The sequence below is a fragment of the Vulpes lagopus genome, chromosome 19, assembly GCF_018345385.1.
Source record: "Vulpes lagopus strain Blue_001 chromosome 19, ASM1834538v1, whole genome shotgun sequence".
NCBI classification, from domain to species: Eukaryota; Metazoa; Chordata; class Mammalia; order Carnivora; family Canidae; genus Vulpes; species Vulpes lagopus.
Window position 1 is genome coordinate 18580550 of NC_054842.1, and position 14055 is coordinate 18594604.

Here is a 14055-nt window from a genome sequence, read left to right on the forward strand (position 1 = left end):
AATGAAGTCAATTAATCCTAAATATAAATTTGTAACTTCCTTTGTTGGTGTAGTTAAGAAGTTGTTCCTTTAGTTTGTGAATATACAACAGAACAGAAATACTGCATTTAAATCAGCAATATTGTGGATGTCACTCAAGTTTGGTTTTTTTTTAAGACTTATTTCTTTCTTTTAGAGAGAGAGAGCACCAGTGGAAAGGGCACAGAGAAAGGGAAGGGCACATGAAAAAGGTGGGGCACAGGGAAAGGGTGGGGCACAGGGAGAGGGATAGAGAATCCCAAACAGACTGTGGAAAGAGTGCAGAGGTGGATATGGGGCTCAATCTAGGATCCTGAGATCACCACGGAAGCCCAAACGAAGAGTGGGATGTCTAACCAATTGCACCACCTAGGCACCCCACATGTCACTCCGTTTGTAAGTGGGCAAACTTTTGCTTTTGAGAGTCAAGAAGAAAAAAAATTTTAATGGGTTGTTGTTAACATACGAACCACTTCTCAAGCAATTTTTCTTTTAAATTCAGGCCAAGGAAAATATAGGTGTCTATTTCTTTCTGCCGAAGGATTCCTACAATTAAATAACATCATATACTGTCATGATGCAGGTAAGGCTGACTTTTTTTAGTTTAAATGTAATTATTTTATATTCAGAATAAATATGGAATTTAAACATTTCTGAGTAAATCTCTAGATGATATATATTTTAACTTCAACATTTTAGCTAGTTGATTGGTTGGTTTACCTAGCAAAATGTAAGATGACTTATCTGGGTTATAAATGAGCTGAACTGTTGAATAATTTGAGCTTTAAAAGGATTTTATGCCTATTAAATTATGGAGAAAGTTGGGCAGCGTGTGATAATTACTGAGTAACAGTTTTATTTCCTCTACCACTGAACTGGTTATAAGAAAACACCATAATTGCTTTTTGTGTGTGTGTGTTGCAAAAAGTTTCATCCCCGAATCTTATGCTTAGCTCTAGGCTACAGTTAATTGGCAGTGAAAGCAGGGATATTGTCTGCTGGAAATTAACTCTCATTTAGAAGTTTTTCTGACTATTCCCTGGCTTTGGAGACTAACTGGAGGAACTTTTAAATAGGACTTCAGAATCATTAATAGTCAAGGGGATCATTTAAAAGAACCCACCTGCTTGAATACCGGAATGAGAGAAAGTCAAAAGTTCCCTCTTTGTCTTTAGTGCCATAAAGTCCCATAGAATTATCATCGAGGTGTTGAAATATTTACTAAGTGCAAACAGTATGCTAGGAAAATATGAAGGAAGCAAAAGGAAAAGAAGGAAAGAGAATCTAGAATATTCTGAGGAATCTACTAGACCGCCTTCAGAGTGTTATCTTTGTACTCCAGTGCCCATCATCATTGACAAGCATTTAGGCTACATATGACATGAGCCAAAATACTAGAACCAATATGGCCCTTTTCCACAGTGGGAAGTCATGTCTTCTTTTAAGATTCCACTTGATTCAAATTGACTTCTTCCCAGTTGTCCATTCAATAATTGCCCAATATTTTGTGAATAAATACCAATAGTTTCCGCTTATTAAAAATGGGTGAAGACTTTTTGTTTCCTCTGCCCCAAACTCTGCCAGGTGCTAGGGTACAATATTAAGTCTCAGGCTAAATTGTGCCACTCATATTAACATATGTCAACAAGAAGGAACACCAACAAAGTCATTCAAACTGTGGTATTCAGAGCACTGTTACCCAAATACCTCAAACTACCTGCCTTCTGGACATATAATAGCTTCATATTTGCCAGTAGAAGACCCTCCAGAAGACAGCTCACCCTTTTCCTTCTTCCAAGACAACGAGCAGTGTTTCAGGTTATGGCTGCTGTGTCAAACAGGCTCTCAGGATGATAGCCATGCAGAACAAACCCTCAGCAGACATGAATAATGAGTAAGAAATAGACCTTTGTTGCTTTAAGCTACTGAGATTCAAAGTGTAATTTACTCCTACAGCATCACCCAGCTATCCTGACTGATGCCCAGTTGTCACTGCAAGCCCAGTAAAGTCCCATTTTTTTGTCCAACAACTGCTTTGAGTAAAAATTTCATTCCGAAGTAAATGCAAGGTTATTACAATAGGACCACCTAGAATTCTCCATATTCAATGTGAGGGAGAGTAGGAAGTGGGGATGAGCCAGCTGTTGTGTCTAGGGAAATATGCTAAAGTTAAGTGGCTAAATTCACCAGACTTTGAACCATCCATGCAATGACAAGGTACCTACACAATCATCTTTGTCAACCACATATCTTAAAAGCCATTCATTTAATCAATGAAAAAGTATTTCTCTCCATTACACTAAATAGTGAACTCTGTGGTGCAGATTCAAATAGCTACCATCTATTTTGAAGTTTAGATTTCCAGTTAGGTTATCTTGAAATATTAATTAACCTCAAATATTAATTTAACCTTAGAATACAAATTAAAGTTAATCTACATGCACATATATATCCCAGCCTAAACTAGCATATTATAGTTAATTACAGACAATACAATATCAGTAAAATAGATCAAGCTCTCATCTTACTTATCCCCCCCCCCAAAAAAAAAGCCTCTTCTATTTTCTAAGGACATATCTCCCATCAAGATCCTCAAAACTCTCTAGAATGCTCACACATAACTAAAGGATTAAATCACATTTTTCACTGCCTTTTTGGAGGTGTTGGGACTCCAGATGTGCTATCCCCGACACTGGAGAAAACTGTCATCAGAAGCAAGTTGCTTTAGAAAGAGCTATATAATTACCAAGCTGTAAAACATTTGTGTTTTTGTTGTTTTCTATATGGGTTTTTTTTTAAGATTTTATTTATTTATTCATGACAGACACACAGAGAGAGAGAGAGGCAGAGACACAGGCAGAGGGAGAAGCAGGCTCCATGCAAGGAGCCCGATGTAGGACTCGATCCCGGATCCCAGGATCACGCCCTGGGCCAAAGGAAGATGCCCAACCACTGAGCCGCCCAGGCATCCCAAACATCTGTTTGGAATATGACCCCTAAAACATCCAAAGAAAGCCAACACCTTGTGTTCTTCTCACTGACACTGTCCTTGGTTGAGACCCCCTACCAAGTCTCAGTGGATCTTCTAGATGCAAGACAAGAGGTTCTTCCCTCAACACCTTCCCACTCCTACCCCAGTCATTGCAACAATGAATCATGCTTACTTCTTGTCAACATTGGCCTGTGCTTCCAATTTCATGCCTTTAAATTCATTCATTCGACTTTTCAAAGTCCCACATATATTTTAAAATAGACAGCTATTGTTTAAAGGAGACTATTTTCAAAAGTATGGGCAACATAACAAGGAAATCTAAGGAATAGCACAATACTCCAGATAAGTTACAGTAGAGAACTGTTACTACCCCTATACCTGATGGGCCGGGGGGTTGAAGGAGTATATAATAAATCATAGATGGGACTCTGTGAAATGGGGCTAGGAAAGAGCTGTGATGTTTGGTTGCAGGACCGAACCAGCCTACAACTCCAAAGAAAGGGAATTCAAGGGAGGGGCATACCCAGCTTTACCCTTCAGCATCCTGAGTATCCTGCTAATGTGTGCCATTGGCAAACCCAATCAGAAACGGGGGCAAGCGAGCCCTCATGATATAATCCAGATAGTATAGCACCCTAGGCTGGGGAAGAGGAACAAGTGTATCTGGAGAGAAAAACTAAAAATATCCAGCCCTCATACAGTTACTTCAGAGGACACAAGTCTGTTTCTAGCCTAGGCTAGAACCCACCACTTCAGAGATCCAGAAGAATCTTTCCCAGTGGCCCTATCACTTTCTACCTTCATAATAATTTTTTCCTGGCTACCCTCTGAGAGTTCATTGGTCAAGGACACTAATGTTCTCCCCCAAAAGGTTTCAAAACTCTGACCCTCAAGGTAGAGTTGGCAATAAAGAATAAAATGTGTGTTTCAATGGAAAACTGTACATTGTCGATGTATAGCATATCTTTTTGGGTTATCAGACTGTAGCCTTTCATTTATTTGAGCTATTTTGTAAGTTTTTGTAAGTTAGACATGCCAATTCTGCTTCTTCCAGTAAAGTTTCTGTTGACTTCATCCCTTTAGTTTAAAAAAAAAATTCAGAATCCCTGGGTGGCTCAGCAGTTTAGCGCCTGCTTTCAGCCCAGGGCGTGATCCTGGAGCCCCGGGATCAAGTCCCACATCAGACTCTCTGCATGGAGCCTGGTTCTCCCTCTGCCTGTGTCTCTGCCTCTCTTTCTCCCTGTGTCTCTCATGAATAAATAAATAACATTCTTTTAAAAATCAACAAATAAATAATAAAAAAATTACTTCCATTTGCAATTTCAATTTCCTTATTTCATATAAATGTGTGCTTTTTAACTTTTTCTCATATATGAGTAAAATAAAATCTTGAACATATGTTAATTTCTGTATCTATAAGAAAATTAAGATTTCACTTTTTCTGAAAACTATCTTTTAATGAAAGTCTCAGTCTTTTCCCTATGAGAAAGTACTTGGGATCCTGAGGCAAATTTGCCCTAGCAAACCCTAAATTTAGCATATCAGTGATTTATCTCAAAAGATTGAATAATAGATATCTGTTATGCAAGGCTTGTAGAAAATAAAAAAGTTGATAGCATGCTCTGAAAATAAAGATTCTGATTATATTGTGAAATGTTAAAATACCCTGACAGTATTTTATAACTCTATCCTTCTGATTCATTTTGCAGATGTGACCATGACTCAGAACCACAATGAGATGCTGAATTTTATAGCAATAGTATTTGGTTTCACAATGTGATTACTATATTATTTTTCACTTCTCAAATATCTATTGGAGGCAGACAGGCTTCACTGTGTGTGAAAGCCATTGGGTGGGCAGTAGATGAAAAGGTGCAGTACTTCTGAGAGAATTATCAACTTGAGGTGGGTACCCTACCTTCAGTGAACACCCAGAGAAAACAAAATAACCCAAGATTCTAGAACTAATTATTTTAAAATCACCTCCTTGCTGCAGGTTTGAGGAATTATTTCCAATTTCATTAGTCAATATGTTCTCCTTTCAAAATTGTGCCTTTCACTACTAAAACGCTAATACCAGCTGAATCAAGCTCTCACCTACTTCTCCTGCCGTAACTCCCACTACACCACAACAAAAGTCGTCCACAGTGTCAGACTTGACTGCCTTGGGGCTGAACATTCCTGGCTTCTCCCAGGGACTCACCATCACACCCATCAGGTCTCCTGACTGCCACCAATTCATTTCTGAATCCTCCTTGCACTTTTCTGCCAATGCAAATGAACTGTCCTTGCAGGATTAACTCAAATATCATCTCTTTGCAAAGTTCTTCCTGACCATTCCAGCTGGAAGTGACATAACATCTATAGGTCTTTAACACTTACAGCTTCTCTTTGCCATCCATTCGGTGGTGCAAGGTAGGCTAACTCAGAAGGAATAAGTATTACAGGCAGATTGGATCTGCTATGAGAACAAATAACAAAATTGGCAATCACATCTCTTCCCTCTGTGAATTCTAAAACAATTAAAACAGATACAGGGGTCAGGCAGGGGTCAAAATGCCAGCTTTACTGCTTGCAAAGCTGAATTAAAAGGTACAGTTTGAACCTGAGGGTGAAACTACACTTTCTCTTGCCTCTCTCTGAGTTAGATAAATTTATTCACCTAGTATTGGGGCCAAGAAGCCCTACCAGAGCTTGTCTGCACACCGAACGGCAGCAGAAATGAAGAGAACATATAATATGCATCTCTTTAGACTGAGCTGTACATATTCAGTAACTTTCTGCCCATGAGTGTAGTTAACAAAGGAGATAGAGTAAGGGACAAAAGCCACTCATGAAGGGGTGGCCATCTCTAATTTATCAGACAATAGGAATACAAGATGAATGAGAAAGTGATCGTGCCTGCAGACGAAAAGTGTAATTATGTAATTTATGTAATTTATAACAAGGAGTAGCCAGTTCATCATCACCTCCCCTCTGGGAATGTTGCGCCCTCCCCCCAATAAAACCAGTACAGCCAGTTAGTAAGATAAAGCAGAATTCACTGCTCAATGTTGGGGTGGGGGGGCTGCTGGTCAGGGAAGGAATTCAGAATTTATTCAGAATTGAGAGTTTGGTTTAAGGAAGATCTTTCACTGTGGGGACTTGATTGGATTGTACTACAACAGTCCAGTATTGGTGGGAACAGCAAAGGGAGGATTTTGTAGTGAGGGATTCAAAGAATCTTGGTGTGCAAATTGCCCATTGATGCTTTCCACTGAAGAGTTAGTGAGATTTGGGGACTGTTCTTATAATGAATAATCAAGTTGTGTGTCTGTAAAGAGCTTCTTAATAACATAAAGCTATGCTAATTAAAACAGCAGAATAACAAAGTCATGTTATTATAGACATTAAGTGGTGGCTTCTGTTCTAATTGTCCAGGCTGCATAGAAGTAAATGATTTTGGTTCTCACTTCATTCTGAAAAGAAAGATGAGTATTGCCAGAGCCAGACTTTAGAGACTCAAATCCCAACCCCATCTCCTTAAAATTCAAGGCATAGAAGCCATCATACACAAAAGAAACTAAAATCTGACTATAGGTTCTGACCTTTACAGCCGCAGCAAAACTTTCCTCAAATCTCTTGGTCTCCAATTCTCTCTACAGGCCTCTTGCAGTTGGATTAGTTAAGGTTCTACAGAGAAACGGAAAGAACAGGAGACAGATTAAATGAGAGAAACAAACTTAGAGAAAGAATCTATTTTAATGAACTAGCTCACATGGTCATAGAGACTGGCAAGTCTAAAATTCACAGGTAAAGCCAGAACCCTAGAAACTCAAAAATTTGGGACATGGTGATGCAGTGTTGACACAGAATTTCTTTTTCAAGAAACAGTTTTTGCAGGGGGATCCCTGGGTGGCTCAGCAGTTTAGCACCTGCCTTCGGCCCAGGGTGTGATCCTGGAGACCCAGGATTGAGTCCCCCATCGCGCTCCCTGCATGGGGCCTGCTTCTCCCTCTGCCTGTGTCTCTGCCTCTCTCTCTCTCTCTCTCTCTCTCTCTGTGTGTGTGTGTGTGTGTGTGTGTGTGTGTATGTCTCTCATGAATGAATAAATAAATAAAATCTTAAAAAAAAAAAAAAGAAACAGTTTTTGCTTTGAAAGCCTTCAATGATTGGACAAAGCCCACGCACATATTTAAGAGTTATCTCCGTTACTTATCTCCTGTCACAGAGACAAAAGGAAGATAAATGACTTGCCAGGAGCCCATAGCCACATAGTTTGTCATCTTCTGATTCCTTGAACACCATCTTCTGACTCCCTATCTCAGTGCCTCTGTCTCCATAGTTTGTGTGTTGCAATGGCCCTACCACTACATTTATGTTTCATTATTTTCTAAGATGGGAAACAACCCCAAAATACCATAGCATCTCCATGCTAAGTAATATTGTCTCTGCAAAATAATCCAACTTTCTAAAACAGTGATAATGTACATGTCATCCATTTAGTTCCAATAAAAACAATTAAAACATATTTTTAATGAGAGTATTAGGAACATGGTATAAGTTGTACTTCTTTCCCTTTCCTTTGACATCTTGTTCAATTCATTAAATAGACTGATTTTGTAATCTGGATTAGAGTTTAGGAAATGTAGGGACAGTGGTAGAGCAATTAAGGCAAAGAAATTTGTGGTTGGCAAAATAACAAGCCTCTAAAGATGCCCATGTCATCATCTTTAAAATCTTGTCTATGTTGTCTTACCTGGAAAGGGGACTTTGTAGATGTGAATAAATTAAGAATATTGAGATTGAGAGATTATCCTGGATTATGTGGGTCAGCCAATGTAATTATCAAGGTCCTTGTAAATGAAAGAGGGAGGTAGAAGAAAAGTCAGTGTCAGAGTGATACAGTGTGAGAAAAACTTAACTGACCATTGCTGGTATTGAAAATGGAAGGAAACCATAAGCAATGAATATGGGCAACCTCTAGAACCTAAAAGAGGCAAGGAAATGGGTCTCCCTGTAGTCTCCAGAATGAATGTGGCTCTGCCATCACCCTGATCTTAGCCATTGAGATGCACTTTAGACTTCTGACCTACAGGACTTCAAGGTAATAATTATTTTGTTCTTTTAGCCCACCCAGTTTATGATAGTTTGTTACAGCAGCAAGAGGAAACTAATACAAGATTTCTGTTATTCAATGTCATAACAACTAAGAAGGCCTCCTCTCTAGTAGTTGCTTCAACAACTCTCAAGGAATTTCTGCTACCTTTTCAGTTAGGATAATTTAGGTCTATCTGCTTATACTATCCTACATGGCTAATCTCTTTAGATCAGAAGTAAGACATTCAAATGGTAGGGACAGCAGGTAATATAAATTAGAGAATTGGATGAATATAAGAAACTGGGGATCGGTGAAGACTGAGGCACACTAGAGAATGCATATACTATGTACCCCAGTGCCATGCAAGAGATCTTTCCACTGTGATGGAAGTATTCTATATCCATACTGTCCAGTAGGATAGCCAAATAGCCACCTACAGCTATCAAGTATTTGACACATGCCAGTATGAATGAGAAGCTGAATTTTTAGTTATGTTTAATATTCATTAATTTAAATCTAAATATAAAATATACACATGTGGTATCTTGTTAGACAACACAGACATAAAGAATCCAGAAATAAAGGAGCTAGTGTGTCCAGATCTTCTGGTTTTTCTTTTTTTTTTTTCCAGATCTTCTGGTTTTTCAAGAAAAACCAAAGACATATGTTCCCATGTGAAGTATCTTGGCTTTTATATGTTGGCTAAAATTTACTTTTTGTACAAAAAAGCAGCTCTGTTGAGCTATGATTGATATACAAAATATTGCACACATTTAACTGTATACGATATGATGAATTTGGACATATGCATCCACTTGCAAAACCAATGTTACAATCAAGGTAATAGATATATCCATCATTTCCAAAAGTTTTCTTGTGTCCCTTTATTTTTTGTGAGTATAACACTTAACATGAGATTTACCCTCCTAACAAATTTTTCAGTGCATCATGCAGCATTGTTGACTAAGGGTGGCTCCAAAATTCTTTTAAACAGTATATAGACCAGGGGTATAAAGGAGACTCTCTCTTTTCAGCAGACCAAACAGCATTTTCTCTGTTCTAGATTTAAACAATGTGTTTTATGTGAATGGAGCTAGTGAGTATTAAGCTAAGCAAAATAAGTCAGTCAAAGAAAGACAAATACTATATGATTTCATTCATATGTGGAGTTTAAGAAATAAAACAGATGAACATAGGGGAAAAGTAAAATAGAGAGGCAAGACATAAAACAGACTCAACTATAGAGAACAGAGCGTTGATGAAAGGGATGTGAGTGGGTGGGTGGATGCATTAAATGCATGATGGGGATTAAGGGTGGCACTTGTGATGAGCACTGAGTGTTGTATGTAATCATGAAATCACCAGATCCTACATCTGAAACTAGTATTACACTATGTTTACTAACTGGAATTTAAATAAAAACTTGGAAGAAAAAAAAACTTGGAAGAAAAAGTAAATAAATAAAATGTTATTTAATTGGGGCGGGGAAGCATTTTCTACATGTAGAATTATGTTGTCTGTGAAAAAGATAACTTTACTTCTTTAAAAACATAAATAAATAATAAACAATCTTTCTTACTCTCAGATATTTACCAATTACTTCCGTAACGAACATTCCTCAGATACCAAAGAGACCTTAAAGAAGATAAATATGTCTTGCAGATTCGAGACACAAATTTTCAATCTCCTTGTCACTATTATCATCTTCTGACGTTCTTACACAGTCTCTAACCACAGAGTCTACCACAAACCAAAAATTTAAACTCCATAGGACCAGAGACCGGATCCTATACTCTTTTGAAGCTGCCATTAGTACCTGAAATAATGATTCTTTTCAAAGCCTCTTGATATTTGTTGCTATGTTATTGTATCCCAGATGGAAATTTTGTCACAGGCATGTTCCATTTAGAGTAAAATTAATGTATAAATTCCAGAATTATGACAAAAAATTAGCAGGTGATTTTGCATCTACATAGAGAATTCTTTTATTGGCAACTTTCTCTACCATTTTTAACAAATGATTCTAGAAGAAAAAGTAGATGCAATTATTTGTGGACATATCAATTGTACCAAGCAGTGATGGTGTCTAAGTTAATGGTCTCAAAACTATTATCAATAAGACAGAAATATATTTGATAATCAAGACTTCAATCAGAACAAAAAATAAATAACAAATTGTTTTTCAAATTTCAGGTAAGAAACATTTACTACAACATTATTTTCACATGTATCATTTGGTCGACAAGATAATTCTACAATAAAGGAACTCTAACATACAGTCTAAACCAAATTAATAATTAAAAAGTAATTGCCCATTTTAAAGTTGGGTAAAGGACTTAGATAGACATTTCTCCAAAAAAAAATACAGACATGGCCAAAAAGTTCATGAAGACATGTTCAGCATCATTAGCCATTAGGAAAAAGAGTTAAAACTCAATGAAATACCACTTCAAATCCATTAGAAAAATAACCACTGTTGTCAAGGATGTAAAGAAATAGAACCCTTGTGCATTGCTGATGTGAATGTAAAACAGTGCAACCACTGTGGAAACCAGTTTGGAGTTCCTTGAGAGTTAAGCATAGAATTATCATATAATCCAGCATGCCACTTTTAGGTCTATATCTAAATTAAAAGCAGAGACTCAAACAGATGTGTACAATGTTCAATGCAGTATTATTCACAATAGCTAAAAGGTAGACATGACTCAAGTTTCTATCAACAGACAAATGGATAAATAAAATGTGATATACAAAGCACTACCTGAGCTGTACTAAGCCTTAAAAAAAGCACAGTGCTAAGACCAAGGTCACAATTTCTTTGGCTATATTTTAGCAACTTAGATTTTCATGGAAATAACCACTGGATTGGCCTGATCAAAACAGAACTGATATAGTTGATCAATGCTCAACCTCTAAGGTCCTCAGAGTTCTAGTATGTTTTAATTCTATTATTGCAAAAATTGCTGAAATATTCAGCTCTTTGATCTAAAGACTATTAATTTAGGGACTATGAGTACTCACAGTCTTGAGTTTATGATTGACGGACTCACTGCTTAGGAAGACATTAGCAATTGTCAATTAAGCTTTAATGATAGTATTAAAATGCAAACCATGATAATTCATACACTTTTCTATGACTTGGAAACAGAACTTTTGTTCTACAGAACAAAATCTATTAAAACAGCCTTCATGCATAAATCGACAACAGAACAAAATCTATTAAAACAGTCTTTATGCATAAATGGAAAAAGAATAATTTGCATGAAACTGATAATAATTAACTTACACTTACATAGGGTTTTAAAATTTACAAAGTGTTTTAACATTTCCTCACTTAATCCTCATTAATATATTGTTTTGTGGACTGTAAGCTGAATATTCAAATTTCCAATTATACAATCTAAGATGAAAATAATGCAAATAGTAGTGGCTCTAAGAATGAATTGAGAACTACCTTAAATTTACAAAAGAAACCTCACAACTTTTTTCTTGATAAAACTAGCAAAAATTCCCTCAAGACTAGAATTATAATGCTTAAATAATTCTTGAGCCTAAATGACTGGTTTGAACCATTGAACAAAATTACAGTATGTGGGCAGATGAAGTTCAAATGCAAAGATAAAAATGAGTAATTAACTATAAGATTAGTCAACCCTTACTCACCACAGAAAGACAAATAAGAAAGGCTGAAAATCTGCTATTTAAAATAAATGCGAGTCCACCTTAAACTATTCTTAAAAAAATTTTAGTTTTTAAAATTAGTTTGTTCTTCTTGTCTCTTTATGTTTATGTTTTGAGGACTTTGTGTGTTTCAAACATATAACAATGGTAAGTAAAACATTTAAAAAGTATTTTAAAATGTGAATAATGGGGCAGCACCGGTGGCGCAGCGGTTTAGCGCCACCTGCAGCCTGGGGTGTGATCCTGGGGACCGCGGATCGAGTCCCGCATCCGGCAAAAATCTTTAAAAAAAAAATAAAATAAAATGTGAATAATGTAAAACTGAGATAAGCAACTCCAAGGAATAAATTGTACAGAGGCATTCAATATTGAGCAAAACATCAGGTTCTCTGCACATATAAGTAGGCAAAAGAGTCTTGGAATTTGACTCCTATTGAGAAACAGGTTGGTATTGGATCCCTGTACTCTTGAAAGGAAGGGAAAGAGATTCTGCTAACCACTCTCTGTGGCTGCTACTTGTATGAGCCTCATGCCTAAAGAGGCAGATGAATATATATACCACCTGTAGCAAGACGCTGAGCCAAACTACCCATGACTCAGTAACAAGTTCTGCAATAGCCCCATTATCACTGAAGGACAAGTGTTGGGAACCACCAATATGAGATATGGTTCTAAGTCAGAGGCCTGGGGGTAGTCAAGTGGAAAGCAGGTAGATATAACCTGAAAACTACTAATCAGGGAGAACAGAGTACAGAGCAAAAGATAGCCTTCAGTACATGGTAAGCCTGCAAACCCTAAGACCAGAATACATAAATAAAACTATAGCAAAAAAAGATAGTCCATAAATCAGAATATAGATTTATGACAAACAAATTGGTCAGCATGCTCAGAAATAAAGCAGTAACACTCATAAAAACAAGCAAGAAATCCTAAATCCAAAGCAGTTGGTAATAAAATAAGAATAGATGATGGTAAATAGAAATTAGTAAGAGTGCAACTTGCACTCTTGCAAACACTAAAATACAATGAACAAACAAGATAACACCCCTAGTTGGACACAAAAGAGAAAGAAGGAAGACCAAATTGGAAGGCATTCTAAAGAATGAACTCAGAATGCAGCACAGAGTGACCCAGGGGTTTTAAAGGTACCTATATCTATATGGATAGAGAAAAGGAGCAAGAGAAACGTGAAGGCAGAGAGGCTCAAACAAATACCTAATAGTAGTGCCATAAAAATAGAATAAAGGACATGGTAGAAAAATAATATTCTCAAAGATAACTGCTCAGGTCTTCCAGAATTGATAAGAATATAAATAAGATTATGCCAATAAATATCCTTTAAGTTAAATAAAACAAATAATTTTCTAGAACAGCATAAAAACATCAAAATTGGCTCAAGGAAAAAAAATGGAATTCCTAAATAAATAGCCATTGAAGAAGTTGAATTATTTTTTTTTAAATTTTTACCAAAAGAGGATCCAAATCCCCTACAATTTTATAGGCATATTTACCCCATCTTCAAGGACAAATAACTTCTCTTCTACAATCATAAGTTAATATAAAGACTTATTAAGCTTTGGTAATTAAAATGGAGTGAGGCTCATGCAAGAATGGAACAAAGTGCTAATGAAACAGAAAAGGAAGCTCAGAAACAGACATATCTGCATAATGTTGAAACTTGGTATATGACAGAGATGTCCCTATAAACCAGAAAGGGCTAATTAATAAATGTTCTAGGATAATAACCATGGAAACAACTAGCTATCTGAGGGGCATCTGGGTGGCACGGTCAGTTAGCATCTCACTCTGAAGTTTTAGCAGAGGTCATAATCTCAGAGTCCTGAGATCAAACCCCATCTCTGGCTCTGTGTTAGAAGAGTCTATTTAAGATTTTCTCTCCCTCTCCCTCAGTCCCTCCCTGTCTCTCTCTCTCTCTCAAATAAAAATAAATAAGTAAAAATAAAGATAACCTAGCTAACTGAAAGTTAAAATTTTCAGAAGTAAATACAGGAAAATACTTTTATGTTGGACAGAGTACAGATCATTAGGGATAAAACTGATTTTTAAAAATCCACCAAGTTAAATCTCAATGTGCCTCTGTCTCAAACAGCATAATTTTAAAAAGTTAAAACATAAGCCTAGACTGGGAGAAGATAACATATAACCAATGAAAGATCAATATCCAGAATATCAGAGGAAATCCTCTAAATCAGTAAGAGACAAACCACCTGGAAGCAAAGGAAGTGAACAATTAATAGAAAACCACATATTTGAAAGGGTGCTC